This window comes from Bombina bombina, chromosome 3 (genome assembly GCF_027579735.1).
Source record: "Bombina bombina isolate aBomBom1 chromosome 3, aBomBom1.pri, whole genome shotgun sequence".
NCBI classification, from domain to species: Eukaryota; Metazoa; Chordata; class Amphibia; order Anura; family Bombinatoridae; genus Bombina; species Bombina bombina.
This window is the reverse complement of record NC_069501.1, coordinates 484,991,044-485,001,315: the sequence shown is the minus strand read 5'-3', so window position 1 is coordinate 485,001,315 and position 10,272 is coordinate 484,991,044.

Sequence of the window (10,272 nt, the reverse complement as noted above, 5' to 3'; positions counted from 1 at the left end):
AAAGAGAAATTTACCTGTAAAATAAAAACTAACCTAAGTTACAATTACACCTAACACTACACTATACTTAAATAAATTAATACTATTTAAAACTAAATACTTACCTGTAAAATAAACCCTAAGATAGCTACAATGTAATTAATAATTATATTGTAGCTATTTTAGGATTTATATTTATTTTACAGGTAACTTTGTATTTATTTTAGCTAGTTAGAATAGTTATTAAATAGTTATTAACTATTTAATAACTACCTAGCTAAAAGAAATACAAAATTACCTGTAAAATAAATCCTAACCTAAGTTACAATTAAAACTAACACTACACTATCATTAAATTAATTAAATAAATTAGCTACAAATAACTACAATTAAATTAATTTAAATAAACTAACTAAAGTACAAAAAATAAAAAAAGCTAAGTTACAAACATTTAAAAAATATTACAACAATTTTAAGCTACTTACACCTAATCTAAGCCCCCTAATAAAATAACAAAGCCCCCCAAAATAAAAAAAATGCCCTACCCTATTCTAAATTAAAAATTTACCAGCTCTTTTACCTTACCAGCCCTTAAAAGGGCCTTTTGCGGGGCATGCCCCAAAGAATTCTGCTCTTTTGCCTGTAAAAAAAAATACAACCCCCCTCAACATTAAAACCCACCACCCACATACCCCTAATCTAACCCAAACCCCCTTAAATAAACCTAACACTACCCCCCTGTAGATCATCCTACCTTGAGTCGTCTTCAGCCAGCCGACCCACCGATGGAACCGAAGAGGAGATCCGGAGCGGCAGAAGTCATCATCCAGGCGGCGCTGAAGAAGTCTTCCATCCGATGAAGTCATCATCCAGGCGGCGCTGAAGAAGTCTTCCATCCGATAGAAGTCTTCATCCAGGCGGCGTCTACAATCTTCATCCATCCGGAGCAGAGCCATCTTCAGATGAGCCGACGCAGAGCCATCCTCTTCTTCCCGATGACTAACGACGAATGGATATTCCTTTACCGAGCTCAATCTGATTGGCTGATTGGATCAGCCACTCGCATTGAACTTCAATCTGATTGGCTGATTCAATCAGCCAATCAGATTTTTCCTACCTTAATTCCAATTGGCTGATAGAATCCTATCAGCCATTCGGAATTGAAGGGACACCATCTTGGATGACGTCCCTTAAAGGAATATCCATTCGTCGTTAGTCGTTGGGAAGAAAAGGATGGCTCTGCGTCGGCTCGTCTGAAGATGGCTCCGCTCCGGATGGATGAAGATTGAAGACACCGCCTGGATGAAGACTTCTATCGGATGGAAGACTTCTTCAACGCCGCCTGGATGATGACTTCATCGGATGGAAGACTTCTTCAGCGCCACCTGGATGATGACTTCTGCCACTCCGGATCTCCTCTTCGGTTCCATCGGTGGGTCGGCTGGCTGAAGACGACTCAAGGTAGGATGATCTTCAGGGGGGTAGTGTTAGGTTTATTTAAGGGGGGTTTGGGTTAGATTAGGGGTATGTGGGTGGTGGGTTTTAATGTTAGGGGGGGTTGTATTTTTTTTACAGGCAAAAGAGCAGAATTCTTTGGGGCATGCCCCGCAAAAGGCCCTTTTAAGAGCTGGTAAGGTAAAAGAGCTGGTAACTTTTTAATTTAGAATAGGGTAGGGCATTTTTTTATTTTGGGGGGCTTTGTTATTTTATTAGGGGGCTTAGATTAGGTGTAAGTAGCTTAAAATTGTTGTAATATTTTTTAAATGTTTGTAACTTATTTTTTTTATTTTTTGTAACTTAGCTTTTTTTATTTTTTGTACTTTAGTTAGTTTATTTAATTTAATTGTAGTTATTTGTAACTAATTTATTTAATTAATTTAATGATAGTGTAGTGTTAGGTTTAATTGTAACTTAGGTTAGGATTTATTTTACAGGTAATTTTGTATTTCTATTAGCTAGGTAGTTATTAAATAGTTAATAACTATTTAATAACTATTCTAACTAGCTAAAATAAATACAAAGTTACCTGTAAAATAAATATAAATCCTAAAATAGCTACAATGTAATTATTAATTATATTGTAGCTATCTTAGGGTTTATTTTACAGGTAAGTATTTAGTTTTAAATAGGAATAATTTATTAAAGTATAGTGTAGTGTTAGGTGTAATTGTAACTTAGGTTAGTTTTTATTTTACAGGTAAATTTGTATTTATTTTAGCTAGGTAGCTATTAAATAGTTAATAACTATTTAATAGCTATTGTACCTATTTAAAATAAATTGAAAGATGCCTGTAAAATAAAAATAAATCCTAAGATAGCTACAATATAATTATTATTTATATTGTAGCTATCTTATGGTTTATTTTAAAGGTAAGTATTTAGTTTTAAATAGGATTAATTTATTTAATAAGAGAAATATTATTTAGATGTATTTAATTAATATTTAAGTTAGGGGGTGTTAGGGTTAGTGTTAGACTTAGGTTTAGGGGTTAATAATTTTATTACAGTGGCGGCGGTGTAGGGGGGGGCAGGATAGGGGTTAATAAACTTATTATAGGTGGCGACAGTGTAGGGGGGGCAGATTAGGGGTTAATAAGTTTAATATAGGTTGCGGCGGGGTCCGGGAGCGGCGGTTTAGGGGTTAAACTTTTTATTTAGTTGCGGCGAGGTCTGGGATCCGCAGGATAGGGGTTAATAACTTTATTATAGGTGGCGACGGTATAGGGGGGGCAGGATAGGGGTTAATAGGTATAATGTAGGTGGCGGGGGGGTCTGAGAGCGGCGGTTTAGGGGTTAATATAATTATTATTGTTGCGGCGGGGACCGGGAGCGGCGGTTTAGGGGTTAACATATTTAGTATAGCTTGCGGTGGGCTCCGGGATCGGTGGTTTAGGGGGTAATAACTTTATTTAGTTGCGGCGGTGTAGGGGGGACAGATTAGGGGTGTTTAGACTCGGGGTACATGTTAGGGTGTTAGGTGCAGACATCTTCCATAGGAATCAATGGGATGTCTGGCAGCAGTGAACATGAACTTTCGCTATGGTCAGACTCCCATTGATTCCTATGGGATCCGCCGCCTCCAGGTACGCTGGGCCGGAAAAGTGGCGAGCGTACCTGCTAGTTTTTTGATAACTAGCAAAAGTAGTCAGATAGTGCCGCACTTGTGTGCGGAACATCTGGAGTGACGTAAGAATCGATCTGTGTCGGACTGAGTCCGGCGGATCGAAGCTTACGTCGCAAAATTCTACTTTTGCCGGTATCTAGGGCTTGATAACTAAGGCGAATCAGCCTCGCCACAAATACGCTGCGGAATTCCAGCGTATTTGAGGTTGGCGGCTTGATAACTAGGCCCCATAGCCTTCTGTATCGCCTCAGCAATATAATTTTTCATATCAACAGGGATATCATGTACTTTAGATGTTGAAGGAACAACAGATACTGTACTAGCAGTAATAGAAACCTTTTCTACATTCAAAAGCTTATCTTGACAACTGTTACATACTACAGCTGGAGATATAGGCCCCTACTTATCAAGCCATCAACTTACTTGCATTCAACGGCACCAATACGCTCGCCTAAGATCGCCTAAGATCGCCTAACATCGCTGCCGCGGTCCTGAATATGCTCTCCAAAATTACCAAAAAAGCTGTCAAAAAGCTGCGCACCAAGTACGGGGCGATGAGCAGTGGACTGTTGTTAACTAGCAGTCATCGATCTCGCTGCTCTTCAGCTTTTTTCCCAGCTTTATTGGTATACTGTAACTAAACAACCACACTATACTAAACTGTTTACCCCCTATACCGCCACAACTCTAATAAATGTATTAACCCCTAAACTGCCACTCATGGACCCCGCCACAACAAAATAAAATGTTTAACCCCTAAACCACCACTCCCAGAGCCCATTGCCACCTACATTATACTTATTAACCCCTAATCTGCTGTCCCTACACTGCCGCCACCTACATTATACTTATTAACCCCTAATCTGCCGCCCCCTACACCGCCGCCACCTACATTATATTTATTAACCCCTAATCTGCCCCCTACACCGCCGCCACTATATTAAATGTATTAACCCCTAAACCTACGTCTAACCCTAACACCCCCTAACTTAAATATAATTTAAATAAATCTAAATAAATATTCCTATCATTAAATAAATGATTCCTATTTAAAACTAAATACTTACCTATAAAATGAACCCTAAGCTAGCTACAATATAACTAATAGTTACATTGTATCTAGTTTAGGGTTTATTTTTATTTTAAAGGCAAGTTTGTATTTATTTAAAAAAAAAAACTAAGCTAGCTACAATCTAACTATTAGTTATATTGCAGCTAGCTTAGGTTTTATTTTATAGGTAAGTATTTAGTTTTAAATATAAATAATTTATTTAATAATATGAATATTTATTTAGATTTATTTAAATTATATTTAAGTTAGGGGGTGTTAGGGTTAGGTTTAGGGGTTAATAAATTTAATATAGTGGCAGCGGTGTAGGGGGGCAGATTAGGGGTTAATAAATATAATGTAGGAGGCGGTGGTGTAAGGGGGCAGATTAGGGGTTAATAAGTATAATGTAGGTGGCGGCGGTGTGGGGGGGGCAGATTAGGGGTTAATAAGTATAATGTAGGTGGCGGCGGTGTAGGGGGCGGCAGATTAGGGGTGTTTAGACTCAGGGTACATGTTAGGGTGTTAGGTGTAAACATTACCATAGGAATCAATGGGATATCGGGCAGCAGTGAACATAAGCTTTCGCTGCTTTCAGACTCCCATTGATTCCTATGGTATCTGCCGCCTCCAGAGCGGTGGATTGAAAACCAAGTACGCTGGGCCGGAATAGTGGCAAGTGTACCTGTTAGGAATTTGTTAACTAGCAAAAGTAATCAGATAGTGCCGAATTTGCATTCGGAACATCCGTAGTGACGTAAGCATCGATCTGTGTTGGACTTTGCCCGGCGGATCGTATGTTACGTCACAAAATTCTACTTTTGCCGGTCTGTAGGGTTTGATAACTCAGGGGAATCAGGCTCGCCACAATTACGCTGCGGAATTCCAGCGTATTTGCGGTTGATGGCTTGATAAATAGATGCCATAATCTCCACTAGTTTACAACAGATAAACTTAGCTTTGGTAGAACTGTTTTCAGGAAGCATGGTTCCTACAGCAGCTTCTGAGACAGGATCAGATTGAGACATCTTGTAAAATGTAAAAAGAATAAAAGAAAATAACATTAAACAGAAATATCTTATTTCCACATATAGCAGTTTCAGGAATGGGAAAAAATGCAAATTCTAAAATTGGCAAAAAAAGCATAGCCCTCTGAGCATAAAGAAGGCAAGGAGAATATAGGAAGTGAGGTAAAATAAAACAAAATTTTTTGGCGCCAAGTATGACGCACAACGCAAAAGGAAGTTGAGAATTTTTTTGGCTCCAACAAACATCCGGAAATGACGCAACTCGCCTCATAACAAACACAATTTCGCGCCAAACAACCTAGTGTCAACTAAGATGCAGGAAATGATGAACTTGTGTCATGACAGACGCACATTCGCGCCCCAAAAAATTCTCGCGCCAAGAATGACGCAATAAATAACAGCATTTTGCGCCCACGCGAGCCTAATTTGCCCACAAGTTTTCCAAGAAAAAACAAGTCAAATTGAAAAAAAGACTATACCCCAGGTAAGACAAACTTCCTAAACATGATTCCCATAATGAAACTGCTGGACTGCAAAGGGAAATACACATAGACCTGACTCATGGCTATAAAGTAAAATACATATATTTAAAACTTTATATTAAAACATAAAGCGCCAAACTATAGCTGAGAGTGTCTTAAAATAATGATACATACTTACCGAAAGACACCCATCCACATATAGCAGATAGCCAAACCAGTACTGAAAGCTATCAGCAGAGGTAATGGTATATAAGAGTATATTGTCAATCTGAAAAGGGAGGTAGGAGATAAATCCCTACGACCAATAACAGAGAACCCTTGAAAAGATTTCTCGCGAGGAAAACCATAAAATCAAATAGGTAATACTCTCTTCACATCCCTCTGACCAACATTGTACTCTGAGAGGAATTGAGCTTCAGGGGGTCGATCCGATAAAAATCGGCGACGCCAATATTTACGCTGGTTTGGTATCACATATACAGCGTAACCTAGAAGTTACGCGCGTATATTTCTGCCGTCGCCCATAGTTTTTTGGGCTATAGGCAGGTATACCAAACCAGCGCAGTTTGGTATCCAATATGCAGCGTAAGGACTTACGTGGCGAAAACGGAGAAATCTTACTCCATTTTCACCTCGCCACAAAAAGCAGCCATAAGAAGCCTTACGCTGACTATTGGAGCCCCGTAACTCCCTAAACTGGCTGCTAAAATAAACCTAACACCTAACGCATGCGCAATGTCTATCTACCTGTCAACCGCGATCCCCCCCCGAAATCCCTAATAAAGTTATTAACCCCTAAACCGCCGCTCCCGGACCCCGCCGCCATCTACATAAACTAACCCCCTACTGTGAGCCCCTAAAACCGCCACCATCTAACTGATCTATCCCCTAATGTGAACCCCTAAAACCACCGCCATCTACCTTATCTATCCCCTAATGTGAACCCCTTACACCACTGTCATCTACCTTATCTATCCCCTAATTAGAACCCCTTACACCGCTGTCATCTACCTTATCTATCCCCTAATCTGACCCCTTACACCGCCGCCACCTATGTAAAAATTATTAACCCCTAATCTAATCCCCCTATACCGCCGCCAGCTATATTAATATTATTAACCCCTAATGTAAGCCCCTTACACCGCCGCCATCTCTATTAAAATGATTAACCCCTAATTTAATCTACCTACCCCGCCGCCAGCTATATTATCTATATTAACCCTAAGTATATTATAGTTAATATAGGTATTACATTATATATATTAACTATATTAACCCTAATTATATTAGGGTTAATATAGTTACTATAGTATTTATATTAACTATATTAACTCTATCTAACCCTAACACCCCTAACTAAATTTATATTAAATTAATCTAATTCATTTATAAACTAAAATATTCCTATTTAAATCTAAATACTTACCTATAAAATAAACCCTAAGATAGCTACAATATAATTAATAATTACATTGTAGCTATGTTAGGGTTAATATTTATTTTACAGGTAAATTGTTAATTATTTTAACTAGGTATAATAGCTATTAAATAGTTATTAACTATTTAATATCTACCTAGTTAAAATAATTACCCAATTACCTGTAAAATAAATCCTAACCTAAGTTACAAATACACCTACACTATCAATAAATTAAATAAACTACAAACATCTATCTAAAAATACAATTAAATTAACTAAACTGAAATACAAAAAAAAAAAACACTAAATTACAAAAAATAAAAAAAAGATTACAAGATTTTTAAGCTAATTACACCTATTCTAAGCCCACCAAGAAAATAATAAACCCCCAAAATAAAAAAAATTCCCTGCCCTATTCTAAATTAAAAAAAGTTCAAAGCTCTTTACCTTACCAGCCCTTAAAAGGGCCTTTTGTGGGGCATGCCCCAAAGAATTCAGCTCTTTTGCATACAAATACAATACCCCCCCCATTACAACCCACCACCCACATACCCCTATTCTAAAACCACCCAAACCCCCCTTAAAAAAGCCTAACACTACCCCCCTGAAGATCTCCCTACCTTGTCTTCACCACACCGGGCCGAACTCCTGATCCGATCCGGGCGATGTCTTGCTCCAAGCGGCAAAGAAGAATTCTTCCTCCGGCGATGTCTTCCTCCAAGCGGCAAAGAAGAATTCTTCCTCCGGCAATGTCTTCCTCCAAGCGGCAAAGAAGAATTCTTCCTCCGGCGACGTCTTCCTCCAAGCGGCAGCAAAGTCTTCATTCTTCCGGCGGCATCTTCAATCTTCTTTCTTCGCTCCGCCGCCGCGGAGCATCCATCCCGGCCGACGACTGAACGACGAATGAGGTACCTTTAAATGACGTCATCCAAGATGGCGTCTGCCGAATTCCGATTGGCTGATAGGATTCTATCAGCCAATCGGAATTAAGTTAGAAAAATCTGATTGGCTGATTGAATCAGCCAATCAGATTCAAGTTCAATCTGATTGGCTGATCCAATCAGCCAATCAGATTGAGCTCGCATTCTATTGGCTGTTCCGATCAGCCAATAGAATGCGAGCTCAATCTGATTGGCTGATTGGATCAGCCAATCGGATTGAACTTGAATCTGATTGGCTGATTCAATCAGCCAATCAGATTTTTCTAACTTAATTCCGATTGGCTGATAGAATCCTATCAGCCAATCGGAATTCGGCGGACGCCATCTTGGATGACGTCATTTAAAGGTACCTCATTCGTCGTTCAGTCGTCGGCCGGGATGGATGCTCCGTGGCGGCGGAGCGAAGAAAGAAGATTGAAGATGCTGCCGGAAGAATGAAGACTTTGCTGCCGCTTGGAGGAAGACGTCGCCGGAGGAAGAATTCTTCTTTGCCGCTTGGAGGAAGACATAGCCGGAGGAAGAATTCTTCTTTGCCGCTTGGAGGAAGACATCGCCGGAGGAAGAATTCTTCTTTGCCGCTTGGAGCAAGACATCGCCCGGATCGGATCAGGAGTTTGGCCCGGTGTGGTGAAGACAAGGTAGGGAGATCTTCAGGGGGGTAGTGTTAGCCTTTTTTAAGGGGGGTTTGGGTGGTTTTAGAATAGGGGTATGTGGGTGGTGGGTTGTAATGGGGGGGGGTATTGTATTTGTATGCAAAAGAGCTGAATTCTTTGGGGCATGCCCCACAAAAGGCCCTTTTAAGGGCTGGTAAGGTAAAGAGCTTTGAACTTTTTTTAATTTAGAATAGGGCAGGGAATTTTTTTTATTTTGGGGGTTTATTATTTTCTTAGGGGGCTTAGAATAGGTGTAATTAGATTAAAAATCTTGTAATCTTTTTTTTTTTGTAGTTTAGTGGGGTTTTTTTTGTAATTTAGTTTAGTTAATTTAATTGTATTTTTAGATAGATGTTTGTAGTTTATTTAATTTATTGATAGTGTAGGTGTATTTGTAACTTAGGTTAGGATTTATTTTACAGGTAATTGGGTAATTATTTTAACTAGGTAGATATTAAATAGTTAATAACTATTTAATAGCTATTATACCTAGTTAAAATAATTAACAATTTACCTGTAAAATAAATATTAACCCTAACATAGCTACAATGTAATTATTAATTATATTGTAGCTATCTTAGGGTTTATTTTATAGGTAAGTATTTAGATTTAAATAGGAATATTTTAGTTTATAAATGAATTAGATTAATTTAATATAAATTTAGCTAGGGGTGTTAGGGTTAGATAGAGTTAACATAGTTAATATAAATACTATAGTAACTATATTAACTATATTAACCCTAATATAATTAGGGTTAATATAGTTAATATAGCTGGCGGCGGGGTAGGTAGATTAAATTAGGGGTTAATCATTTTAATAGAGATGGCGGCGGTGTTAGGGGCTTACATTAGGGGTTAATAATTTTAAGATAGATGGCGGCGGTGTTAGGGGCTCACTTTAGGGGGTTATAGATATAATATAGCTGGCGGCGGGGTACGGGAGCGACGGTTTAGGGGTTAATAACTTTATTAGGTTGCGGCGGGGTACGGGAGCGGCGGTTTAGGGGTTAATAGCTTTTTTATTGTTAGGATAGTGAGGGGGGATAGCGGATAGAGGGTTAGACATGTCGGGCTATGTTAGGGAGCCGTGTTAGACAGTGCGGGTGATTTAGACTTTAGTCAGGTTTTATAGGCGCCGGCAGTTTCTAACGTGGCGCAAGTCACTGGCGACTCCAAAAATCTGTACTTACGCAGATTTCTGGACATCGCTGGTTTGTGAGACTTGTGCCACTTTAGCAAGTGACAGTGCCGCATATTGGATGGCTCGAGTTGCGAGCTGAAACTGCGGGCGACGTGGGTTCCCTCGCTTGCGCCGCAAACTGCGATCTATATCGGATCGCGCCCCAGAATGCTTAGAAGCGCATATCACAGGAGACATCATAAAAATCAAGCACAAACTTACATTGCCACTTACTTATTTGCCACTTGCAGTGGGCTTTCCAGCTACCTTTTCAACAGAGCCAAACTGACAGCTTCTAAGTAAGTTTTTAAACAGTTTTATACTGGATTTTTATATCAGTATCTGTGCATCTTATTCTTTATAGTAGTGTCTATTACATGCAGTTATATGAAAATGAGTGTATACCGTCCCTTTAAA